Consider the following 13,693-nt stretch of genomic DNA (forward strand, 5'->3'; position numbering starts at 1 on the left):
TTATATATCAGTTTTGGGAATGACTAGGAGTCCTGATGGTTTTTGATTTAAGGTATGTCCAAACTATCTTAAGCATGGCAAAACCAGAATATCAGCCCAATGTCCCCACGTTTATACTCTCAAAGCCCAAACTGCAACAATCTGGACTCTGATGGCACCTTCAGCTTTTGTGCCCTGTTCTCCCTTTCCTTCCTCTGAATGCTCTCCCAAAAAGTAAGGTATAGGGTTAGAGCTATTGGGTGCTTAGAATGATACAGGCACACAGTACAGAGCCCAGACAGCTCCTCCTCACAGAACACACTCACTTACAAAGCTGCTCACGTCCTTGTTCTTGCAGTAGGTGTTCCATACAACTCTGCCAGAAATAAATTAATTTTATTAGTAACTGGGAATCTTCTGCTTCTCAGTGCAGTTCCAAAGTCTGGCCAAGTCTGCCTCACATTAACAGGGGGTACAGGGTTACAACCTCAGCCCCCTAGTGGGTTAAGGAGCTTCAGGGAGCTTGTCTGTAGCCATTTACTGAGGACACTTCCCCTATTTAGGACTCACGAGGCTCCCATGCCATTGGGGTCTCACATCACTCTATTGGCACAGGTGATGTCATCATTCATTAAATCTGAAAATGACAGAATTCAGTTAATATATATAGTTCTAACTAATAGTATTTCGCAGCCGCGATGACCCTAACCCTACCATTACCTTCTCAAGAGTTGGTGGAGCCAACTAAACAGGGAAAACCAGGAGATGCTAGCTGCATCAATAAAAACAGAGGAAATAGAAACAGAGATCAAAAATGCTAAGCCAAGCAAAGCCCCTGGCCCAGATGGCTTTACAGTAAAATATTACAAACACTTTGACAAACAACTAATATCACATCTAAAAGACCTTTATCAATCGCTCCTGGAGGGATCACCATTAACACAACACATGCAAACAGCATCCATAAGAATGACATCAAAGCTAGGGAAAGACCCCCACAACTGCTATAGCTACAGGCCGATCTCATTAATCAACACAGCCAGTAAGATGTTTGCAAAAATACTGGCCAATCGACTCTCTACGCTACATCCCGAGATCATCCACAAAGATCAGCTGGGATTTGTACCAGGGCGTCAAGAGGTGGATAGCATCCGTAAGGCAATTGATCTAAAATGTCTGGCACCAAACTACCAGTCTCCTCCCTCCTCCTGTCCCTAGATGTGCAAAAAGCGTTTGATAGGTTAAACTGGAACAACATGTTTACGTTCTGGAAAACTGAGCTAAAATTGAAACTACTTCAACTAAATTTTGACTATATATGGGAAAAAAAGCCTTAGCATATCTGGGAATTAACCTCACTCTATCCTTTGACACTCTATATAAAGCTAACTATCCAAAATTGATTGATAAACTCAAAAAAGACTTAGTCACGTGGCATACTTACCACTTCTCTTGGTTTTGGCAGAATAGCAGCTGTCAAGGTGACACCAGTGCCAAGACTCATATCTATTTAGGACACTGCCTATACACTACGCCGAAAAAACAGCTTCCTCGCTACAAAAGGCGACATCAGACTTTGTAGGGGGGGAAAGAGACCCGGAATTAAAGCTACAATTATGACCAAGACTAAGTAACTGGGAGGGTTAGGAGTCCCACTATCTATGTATATAGATATTATTTGGCCAGCAGACTAGAAGCTATGGTCCATATACATGCCCCGACAGACAAGCCATGGAAAGACATTGAGAATCACTATGCAACCCCTTTACAATTATCTCACCTATTTTGGATACCCAAGATGACCCCTACGTGTATCAGCAGACTTAGTGGTAATCCAGACCACTCCATCTTCTTTAGAGGATGTGGAAAACAAGGGTCCTTTTTACATACATGATGGACTTGCATAGTAGCTCAGAAATTCTGGAATATGGTAGCGACTCTGCTCTCCGAGATTCTTCATTGCACCATTCAGGCGACCCCCTACACATTTCTCTTAAGTATTAAAATCAGAGCCATTGGTTCCAAACAATCTCATAAACTAGCCACTCACCTATTTTGGATACCCAAGATGTCCAGAGTCACCCTTAAGAACCTCTTACCACCATTGCAAGAAGCCCTAGATCTGTGGGACTCAATAGCTATCGAGATGAAACTAGTTACACCCAACAGTAAATACAAAACCATTTTCTTTAACAAAGGCTTCCTACCAGGTTTTAACCCAGCAGATTTTAAACCCTGGATAGGAGGAAGATCTAGACCTCATGATATCCAAAAAGTCCTGGTCATATGTGTGGGAGACAGCCAACAACACGTCTGTATGTGCAGTTTCCAGCGAAAGAGCATAAAATGACATTTTGATGGTACTGCAGCCCTACATGTACAGTATTAGCAGACTTAGCTTTAATCCAGACCACTCCATCTGCTTTAGAGGATGTGGAAAACAAGGGTGCTTTTTACATACATGATGGACTTGCATAGTAGCTCAGGAATTCTGGAATATGGTAGCAACTCTGCTCTCCGAGATTCTTCATTGCACTATTCAGGCGGCCCCCTACACATTTCTATTAAGTATTAAAATCAGAGCCATTTGTTCCAAACAATCTCATAAACTAGCCACACACACCCTAACAGCAGCAAGATCACTATTAGCAGCTAACAGGAAATGACCAGAAATACCAGGTCTGCAAACATTGGATTCCAAGGTGAATTAGATCAGGACAATGAAATCTATTAGAGACAGACTCCTAGACAGAAGCTAAGAGGGGGGAACTGGAGTGGCATCCGTGGGCCCAGTATTTGGAGAGTCGCCAACCCAAGACTAACGCCATTACATAAGGTACTATTTAGGGATTATGAAAGAGACTTTGAGAGATACACTGAGACATGTACTGAGAAGCTGGAATATTTTGTAACCCCCCTTCCCTTTTACTGTCTCCGACTCTTTTCCCTTCCTGCTGTCCCCCCATTTTCCCACCCCATGCAACTATTAGATAACAGAATAGATACAGAATAACTCAAAAAGCCTTAAATGGAGAGTTGATACAACTCAAAGATACACTGGAAGAGACACATACTGTAGAGTTATACACTAATGAATCAATAGCCACTGTTTATATGTTGTATTTTTACAATTTTATTTTGGTTTATGAAAACCAATAAAACAATAAATAATGAATAAAAAAAAACAACCTTTACATATATATAGATATTATACTGATGTACTGGATCTATACAATACTGTTTCATAATGTCATTTTGTAAAATGTGATTTTTCTAGATTTTCAAAAAGCTAAAAGGGCTCATTTGCTTATTGTAGTGCAGTGCGCAAATTGGACATGTTTTTTACCTACAATCCACAATTTTTCCCCCATAATTCCAGATCCATTGTGTCCATGATATTCTACTTTATAAATTGGATGCAATTGTGGAGTCATGAGCGTCTAGCTATTTGTGCGAATGGCATCAGTGGATGGTGCCAAGGCTGTGGGATATTGATCAATAGTGGTTACTAAGTGTCACTCTCTCGTGTGTAGTGTGTGTGTGGGCACATACTGCTACAGCTAACGCCACAGGCTGCCACGGCTCCAGAGTTCTTGCCATTGTTGCACAACCAGTAACTAATCTGGAAGGAGCTGTAATCCTGGCTCCAGCCACTGTTGTACATGGCGTTAGTGGTGTAGTGGCTCGTAGTAAGACAAACACATACCTGCAAGGAGGAGGATGAGTGGGACATAGGGGTCCTATGAATATTAAACACTAATACATACAGTTAGCCAAGTAGTATCCATAGTAGCCAACCAGTCCCCCAGCTTTCAGCACCTTGGCCAGCTCACATTTGGTGAAGACTTTGGCCTTGCTGCCCACAAGGAGGCAAAATTATGGCACAGAGGAGACCCTTCATGGCACTGTGCTTGGGGAATGTGCTAAAATGTATTGCAAGTGGCACCCACAGACACAAATCACTGTGCCCAATGCTGAAGTTGTGCAGCAAAGGGTCACTAGGACAACTGGACTAACTCATTGGAGTTCTGGCAGAAGTTGCTATTGTGCCAGGGACGTTATTCTGGGATAAAAAACACCTTGTTTTGCTGACAATAGGGAGGGCAATAAAACAAGCAACTGCCAGACTGGTGCAGCTGCACTCAAAACCCTCCCTGCCAACTGCACCCCAGGGCCCAAGGACAGAGCCTTGGCTGCTTCTATTCCTGATCAAAGGCACCCATCATACCATTGCTCCAGTCGGTAAGTGCTATCACTTCCAATGATTTCTCATTGTCCTTCTGTGTGTTCCCATAGAGCAGCTATTCTATCAGCTCCTAGAAATATAAGAACTATTTCCTTAGCACGGAGGTGTTGGGTCAGGTGGGTCGGTACCAGGTGATACTTTGCCCATATTATCAGTGATTAGTGCACCAGTGAAATCTGCTTTGGGTCATTGTCATCTTCGTAAAGAAAAGTCTTTATTCCCAAGTGATTTGGGAGGGGGGGAATGGATTCCTGTCACTGCTCTCGGAACTAGTTGCACCCCAACCCAACCTCCAACTGGGCCATTTTCATACAAAGTAAGGAGAACCTTTAGCAGGGGCATCAACTGGCACATGGCAAATGTAATTTTTCAGCAAGTACAGTTCCTTTTCATTTCTAAACTTGCCTTGCTTTGCTGATTGGTCCCACCCATAGAAGCTAATTCAGAACAAAGAGAGGCAGGTTACAGAGAGAATCATTCTGTATATATGATAAAAGGCTGTCGGTGCAGATATAACTGATGGAAATATATGTGGGGGCCAAGCAACTCATGTTCCCACTGACCTCTGCTTGCCCAATGCTACAGATTCATTTGCTGGTTCCCAGTGGGGATCCCATGCCATAGTTGGGGTTGCAGGCTGAAGGCCAGTAGAGATGAGACTGGGAGAGAATGGAAAGTTGATTTCATATGCTATCTGTAACCTCATCATACACTTCATGGGGGGTCTCAACCTTCTAAAATCTTTAATCGTCATGGAGTGCACACACATGTACAAAAGGTCCCCTGGCACAACAGCGTCTTTAGTTGGACAAAGAACAACAGTAACATTGCTGTGGTGCATGTAACTGGCTCCTTGATGGTAGTAATTGTGAAGAGTCCATGGGGTACTGCCTTTGTATTGTGTTTGAAATTCACTTAGATTGTAATTCTGTGCCTTTTTTCTGAAGGCTGCACTCAGTTTGATGTCAAAGAGAATGGTGGCACCACAGGGAAGCACTGTCAGGCTGTAACAATAAGTTTCCCTGGTGGTCTAGTGACTTACCCTGTGAGCGGTGGGGACGCCCGCCGTGCCTCCGGTGGGGATCAAGACCAGACTGAGACTCAAGACCAGGGTGATCATAATGCCCCAAAACTGATCTAATTCCCACATTTTGCAGGCAAGGATGTGCTGACACCTTCCGTAACTCTTCTGGGCAGTGAAGAATCTCTGTCCAGAGCCTTCATATTCCACATGGAATATTATCCTTATTACCAGATGAAGATGGTTCCTATAATATGACCAGCATGCTTGAAGTTCCTTCCTACCAATGGACTAATTTGTCTTCTGCATTATGTGAAGTGCGTCATGACTCCTCACTAATTGTCATCTCAAGGCATGTGTCTGTCTGTTCCAAATGAGCACTGAAGACTCAAACTTGGTGGGTGGTTGTCTTTTTTCAGTCCAAAATAACTATTGTAATAAAATGGACAGGAACCAATTGAGCAGCTTACCAAATAATATGTTATCTGGTGATTTATATGAGCTTGTTTATTGCTGATGTTACCAGTATCAGACTGACCCACCGGGACACCAGGAAAACTCCCGGTGGCCCAGGTGTCAATGGGCCCTCATGCTGCTAAACATTTGGCCTATTTCATGGCCATTCACTTTTTCTATGAGAACAAAGAGGCCAAATAGAGGGAATAATAGATCATAGTATGTAAAGAAAAGAGCCTAGCAGAATAGAGGTTGAGTGAGGAGAGGAAGAATAATAGTTCTGAGAGTGGACCCCTGGTCTAAGGTTTTTGGGTGGGCCCCTGGTGTCCCAGTCCGACACTGGATGTTACTGAGATATAAGATAGAGAAGATGATATTGCAGCTGTCCATGATAGTTGGCTGCCATAGGATGCTGGAGGCACTGGATGGAGATATTTGTCCAATAGTGTATGAGATGCAAAAAAATCCTATATCAAAAGATAACTGTCCCAAGGCTTTTTTTCTTCAGTTAAAAAAATATTTTATTTAAATTCGCATTATAACTCAGATACATACTGACCCCACAAGGCCCACCTTAAGCGTTTCGCAATCTCAGGCGCTTAATCATAGGTGTCTCTGTAAACAGCATGTCCTATGCAGCATTTAAACCCTATTAATCCCTCCCATTTTCTTTAAAACCAATCAAACGTTAAGAGGGATTAACCCTACTTTTTTAGTGTGATCCCAAAATTACCTCTGTGGGATGTTCGTATCCTATTCTCTGTATCACAGATTGTTAATTCAAATAGTATTTCAAATTTAACAATATTCATAAAGTCAGTATATAGCTTATCACATTAAAACAATATAATTCCAAAATAATTCTCATCCACTTCTTTGCACATATTATTAATTATAAAAGCCGTCACTAGTTCTCTCTATTAAAGATAGTGTATGAGAGACAGTAGCTCTTTGGGGATATAAAGGTACATGGTGCTACACAAAGAAATAGTTTGGAGGAAAGGTCTAAGCTTGGAGCTCATACATTTACATGCCAGATGTCTGAGACATACAACAATCCTTTCTTTGCTTCCTTGTATCACAAGGTGAACCATTACCCTTTATACTCATTTTATATCCTGGACACCAGACATGGGGACACTACTGGGAGTGGCCAGACTTTCCGTTTAGAGCCACAGGTGAACTATTGTGATAATTTCCTTGGTTTGTCTATAATGGCTTTTCCACCTTCAGGAAAAGACTGATTTCTTGACTGATCAAACTTCTTTTAATCTTTCTTCCTACTGTGTCTCTATTTTTTTTGCTGCCATACCCGATTCCTTTCTGGTCTGCTCTCCTTCCCAATGGCCAATAAGAAATATGCCCCACATAAGTGATTCACTCCAAGCTTGGTACCAAGATCTTCTTCTCTGCTCCTAGGCTGCCCTCTGTCAGGGGCCTATCCGATGTATATGAGACAGGCTTACTGAACACAAATCGGCAATCAGAAATAGATTAAACCAGCCAGTAGCCAAACACTTTAATGAGAGTGGCCACACTATAAGTCAACTAGAAGAAAAGAACTTTCATTTGAAGCAACGTAGGTGGTTCTTCACAGTCAGGACAGTGAGGTTGTGGAATGCACACCCGGGTGATGTTGTGATGGCTGGTTCAGTTAATGCCTATAAGAATGGATTGGATGATTTTTTGGACAGACATAATATCAAAGGCTATTGTGATACTAAGCTCTATAGTTAGTATAGATATGGGTATATAGAATTTATTTAAAAGTAGGGAGGGGTGTGTGTATGGATGCTGGGTTTTCATTTGGAGGGGTTGAACTTGATGGACTTTGTCTTTTTTCAACCACTGACACCTGGTCCCACCGGAACTTTTCCTGGTATCCCGGTGGGCCAGTCCGACACTGGAAGTTGGGTACCTTGGCCCCTCATGGTCTAAACCATGACTATGATTTGAATCCATTTGTTGTAAAATAAGTTTTAATTGTGAGTTGATTTTATTTTTAATAGGTGGTTGCATGGATATTTTAAATTTCTTTTCGGGATCTGGTTACAGCTTGTTTCGGACACATTTCAGATACGTTGTTATATGGATATAGTTAAATTTGAGTATTGCAGGAAGGCATGTGAATACAAATTGATACTTATGTAACAATAATTGGACACTTATGCATGTTGTTTCCATGTACCTTGTAAAAATGTGTAATGACACCAGGGGGCCCTGTGCCTCATGGTATTAAAGATCAGATGATTATGGGGTATTTTATGCTTGACAAAGAGTGGAGTGCCACTCGAAATGTTGCATTATGCTGCTGTCCTAAAAAGCAACAAAGACGGTTTTAACCAAACGGGAGTGCTGTCTACTGGATGAAAATTTGTATATCTTGATGTGGCCCTTGTGAACAGGCTACAACCATAACCCAATCCAACCATAAATGTGGGCAGAAAACATAAGTGCGGTCTAACCTGTGCTGTCTCTGTCAGGGGCCTTGCAGCTCCAATTTCAGAGAAGTCCGGACCAAGGAGGAAGCTTTAGGGTTAAATCCAAGTTCACGGTAGTAAAAGGTTCAGTTGTTACAGTAAACGAAATTCAGGCAAAAGTTCAACAGGCAGGCAGCAAAGGATCAGAATTACCGTATCAATCGAGGAACATGGACATCAGCATGTTTTACCCAGGAGCACTCCTCTGGAGCGAAACCCTTCCAATGGATCAGGAATTGTAGAGACCCTCTAGAGATTCTTGAGTCCAAAATCTTTTCTACCTCGTATTCCTGTTGACAAAAGAAGGAGGAGATTGTTCTGAAGCGATTAGCGATTGCTGATTTAACCAGAGACACATGCAGTGTTGGACTGGCCCACCGGTATACCAGGAAAACTCCCGGTGGGCCCAGGTGTTAGTGGGCCCTCTTGCTTCTAAACATTTGGCTTATTTCATGGTCATTCCCTATTTCTTTTTGGGGGGAAATGCTTACAAATACTTAATAATACTTACATAATATTGTAAGTATGTATAAAAAACTAGGAGCATAAAGAGGTTGAGTGAGGAGGAATAATAGTTTGGAAAGGTCCACTGTCTTAGGTTTTCTGGTGGGCTCACAGTTTTAGGTTTTCTGGTGGGCCCAAGGTCTAAGGCTTTCTGGTGGGCCAGTCTGACACTGGAGACTGGGAACTCTTATTATTATTAGTAAGTCTGATGAGCATTCATTAAATCAATGAGTAAAGTATATGAATTGATTGACTATTTGATTTATACTAAGATTAATACTGAAGATTTTCATTTTGTGACTATATAATTGGAATTATAGATAACTTGTTATTTAATCTATGAATGTATTATATGTCGTAATGTTGTAACCAAGAGTAATTGTTTCCAATTAACGTGCATGCGTTACAGAATGTAACAAAGGATCCAGTCAGTGGTGATGTGCAATGGTTAATGTTTTTGTGGGTGGGGTAAATAGGTATTTAAATGCGAGGTGTGCACTGAGATCATCTGATCGCTTCTGAAGAAGTTGTGAGACACCACGAAACATGTAAAGCACATGATCCGTGAATATGTATGCTGACATGCTGAAAAAACCTTTTAAAATGGACTATTAAAGTTTATACATTTTTTGAACACTACTCTGGTGCTCCGTAAATTGCTCTTTGTTCAAAAGTCTGTGTCTGCTCTCTCATCTGCCCCAAACAAGACTTGTTAATATACAGCAGAAGGATGGAAATATATACTGTAAAAGGGCTGGTGAAATGAATTGTACATAGAAAAAAAAACAATAAAATCCTCTTTATATACCATTTGTCCCCTTGTAACATTTAACTATAGCCATAGAATATTAAGCACCTTCTAGAAACAGTTGTTTGAAAAACAAAAAACACTTGGGTTATTTATCAAAGGTCAAATTTTATAATGTGAAAATATAATGTGAAAATTTTATAATGTGAATTTTTTTAAACTCTGATAAATTTGAATGGTATGTTATTTATGAAAAAATTCAAACTTCTAAAATTCTATTGAATAGTCCCGACCCAAAAACTCAATTTGAATCAAGTTTTCCTCTGAAAAAAAACCCTCAAATAGTTCAAGGGTCCTCTGACATTGACTTCTACTCGGCAGGTTTTAGGTGGACAAAAGTCCAATTTGAACTGTTTCCAATATAAGGTTTGATAAATCTCGAGTTGGTGGTTTTAAATTCGAATTTATGATTTTTGACCAAAAAAAAATTGAATTTGAATTTACCATTCTGCCCCTTCATGTTGAAGATTTAACCTAGGAAAAAGTTAGAATAAGAACAATGATTGTGCTTAATGTGTATCATTCTTGTAATTTTATTCTCTTTAAATACTGCTTCTTGATGGTAACTGCAGTGGAACCCTGCTTTCACTGTTTCCTAGGGACCGCACAAAATCTAGGAAGGAAAGACCGTGACCATGAAGAAAACAACATACAGTATCTGGGAAACAGTCAATTCTGGAAACTTGCCTATTGCTCTGTAATGTAGCCCCTATTATTAAAAGGCATGCTTTAAATCCAGGATTGGGAGGAGTTGCCTGATGCCTAGCACTTTTTCCAGGTTTACAATATTTTTTATTTATTTTTTCAGTGTCCTATCATTTTTAGCAACTGGGTTGTATTTTTCCCATGTTCTTGGTATATACACCTCTATAATTATAGTCCTGTGTGGCAGATTAAGGCTGGCCATCTTGTTTTTTTAGTATGCCCGTTACTTCAGCTATGTGGGTCAGTTTGGTGAGCGAAAAATGAAGGAAAAATGCTCTCTGCCGCTGCAAGGGGCAGAAGAAGCACCGAGGAATTGAGTAGAAAAATCATTTAGGTTGCAATGAGTACAGGGATTGACCCTAACATTTATATTTGTTTTAATTGTGGTCCAGAAGGGACCCAGTATAGTGTGGTAGTTTCCAGAGGGCAGGAGTTAATTTTATGATGTATGTGCTAAGTGGACACTCCAGTGTTTAAACTGCCTTAAAACTAATTAAATATGCTACTGTGGATCCCACACGTTTACTAAAAAAAATCACAAGACATTTATACAGAAATAACAATACCTTGATTTACTATGTGTATATGTAAATGCAATACACAAAATGTTAAATGCTGTGACATGTAAACTGAATAAACACAGTTAAAAAAAAACTAGAAATGAGAAATATTTGTTTTTTATAAACTACCTTTGTAATTACTATTAAAACCATTTATAGCCGTCCATAACCATTTGCTTTTACTTATATGTCTCTAGTACTGAGGACTGGTCCTCAATCAGAGATTGAGATGTGCACCAATGGGGAAGTGACTTGTCATGGTGGGCATCACCTAATTTTGGCAATTTTGAGTGGTTTAAATCACTGTGGGGTCTGTAACACTTCTCGCAAGAAGGGTTAAAACATTGGTTCATATGCACTAAATTATAAACTGTGTTCTTTAGCTAAATCCTGTGTTGTGCAAAACTTTTTTGTGCATTCAGGCACTGAGTGTGCACTACTTATTTGTGTGTGTGTGTATATATATCCAAGTAATTGAGGGCACATTAAAAAAAAATCCACCAACTGGGTTGCTGGGTAGTAGTTCAGCAAGCACATCCACAATGGCAGCACTTACAGGAATTTGTGCAAAATTTATTTTATTTGCACAATTAAATGTTTTTTTCTTACAGCTGCAAAGTTAGTACTGCCCTTTCCACTTTAGAAGGGAAGTAGACTGTTCCTTTCCAAAACAGTTATACATTTGAGAGTTAACATTTTATTAAAGACTAATTAAAGCTGTATTTTACAAAGGCAAAGTGTAAAAAAGCACATCAGAGAATTGCTTTAGATACTTTATTTGAAGGGATATGGAATTACAAGGAAGCCATTTCCAGATAAAATAACACCACTTGCTTTTTTCATGAAAGATAAGCAAGGCTTTTGTTTTGAAATTAAAACCAGGAAATCCACCTTGATTCTGAACCCCTACATCATCTAACATTTATTTTCCATGTTATGAAGATTCTAAGTCAAGATGTAAACAGGGTTTACAGCTTTTCCAGTGCTTTGAAAAAAAAGCTGTATTGCACATAAGATGACATTTAAAAGTATATAGAATAAACATGAATACAGCAATAGCTGTACGTCATGCAAAAAAGATGCCTTTTGAATGGCAAAAGATAAATATTAAAATCCTTAACATGGGGAAGCACATTTTTCAAAGGTCAAATTTCAAATTCATGGGAGTTTTTTTAAAACTCTCATAAACTCCCAAGAACTTGAAATTCGACCAATCAAAATGTATTATAAAAATCAAATTTTTTCAACTTTTCAAATAGGATCAAATAGGATCGACCTGAAAACTCGAATCACATTCGATTCGAATTTTAAAAACTCGATTCGAGTTTTTTTCTCCAAAAAAAACTCGAATGTCAGAAAGGCTGTGAACAACTCAGATAATGTGATGCAGGTCAGCACCCCTGTTACAACAGTAAGGGAGAAAGGCAACATTAACCCTGTCTGCTACAACTGTGACCAAAAGGGCCACAAAGCTAACGCATATCCAAGCAAACAAAATAAAAGAAAGTCACAGTGGTGCAACTATTGCAGGCTAGATGCTTGCATGTGCCGGTTGTGCGCATGCGCGAAAAGACGCTCGTGTGCATGTGCGGAGCAACGCACTATTGCACATAGATGACATCGAGTGGGCGGTCGGCAGAGAATGGACCGGTTACGTGTCTGGCGCCCCTCCGCCTTTGCACCCTAGGCATGTGCCTACTCTGCCTACCCCTAGTTCCGGCCCTGTTACAAACATTAAAAAGTTTAAAAGATTTGATGAGACATTCAAGCCAGAGAACCACTACATGGAGTTGGCAGATAGTAAAAAGACTTCTGCTAGATGGGAGTGAACTGATTCATAAGAACGGTACCAAATTCACCATCAAGAAATATAATAGACTTTATTATCTGAATAATTTTAAAGAGACTGGTGGCAGTTGTCATGGTTGTTATGATATTCAAACCTGGTATGAAATCCTTGGTCACTGTAATTGTGATAATCTTTTAAAACTACAAAGAGTAGTTGATGGAATGAAGATTAAGGGTAAGTTTGATAAGTGTAACCTAAATTGTGAAATTTGTACCCAGGAAAAATTTGTTCAGAACAGAAACAGAGAGTGCTGAACAATCACTAGAACTAGTACACATTGATTTAGCAGGCCCCATAGAGCCAATAGCAAAAGATGGTTTTAGATATACCATAACATTTACTGATGATTACTCTGGTGCAGTATTTGTGTACTTTCTGAAAAATAAGAGTGATACAGTATTAGCCCCAGTATCTGAAGTTGAGAGGGCAATGGTAATGGCCAAATACAGGACAGCCATTGTACAAGATACTCCTAAAGGGACAGAAAAAACCCTCAATACTTAGATGACTGTACATTGGCTACTGTTACAGAGCACATGATGTACCCCAAACTTTTAGAGAAGCCATAGATTCATCCCAGTCACAGATATGGCTTAATGCAATGAAAGATAAAATAGATTCACTAAAAGAGAATGATACTTCACACTGACCACTCTACCAGAAGGTAAAAATGCAGTGGGGGGTTGATGGGTCTGTGCAATAAAAAGCAATGCAGATGGATCTGAAACATACAAAGCAAACCATGTGATGAGATACTTGAAAAGTACTATTGCTTTTGTGTTAAGCTACAGAAAATGTAAGGAGAACTTAAATCTTGATCATATAGTGATGCTAGTTGGGCCTCAGACCTAAATGACAGAGAAAGCACAAACGGATATTGTTTCAGTCTATCCACGAATGGTGCCCTGATTTCTTTGAAGTCAAAGAAACAACCCACGGTTGCACTGTCTTCCTGTGAGGCTGAATATATAGCACTGGCTGCTACCACACAGGAGAGTTTAAACCTTGTGCACTTACTCAAAGAAATAGATAGTGAATGTAAATATGAACCACTAAAAAATTTTGAAGACAATCAAGGTGCAATA

At 39.9% G+C, this 13,693-nt stretch overlaps 1 pseudogene; it reads right to left on the reverse strand.

Annotated features, from left to right (window-relative positions):
• Positions 1–288: 288 nt before the first annotated feature.
• LOC121397781 lies at positions 289–3,880 on the reverse strand (annotated as a pseudogene).
• Positions 3,881–13,693: the final 9,813 nt, after the last annotated feature.

Source organism: Xenopus laevis, chromosome 8S (assembly GCF_017654675.1).
Source record: "Xenopus laevis strain J_2021 chromosome 8S, Xenopus_laevis_v10.1, whole genome shotgun sequence".
NCBI classification, from domain to species: Eukaryota; Metazoa; Chordata; class Amphibia; order Anura; family Pipidae; genus Xenopus; species Xenopus laevis.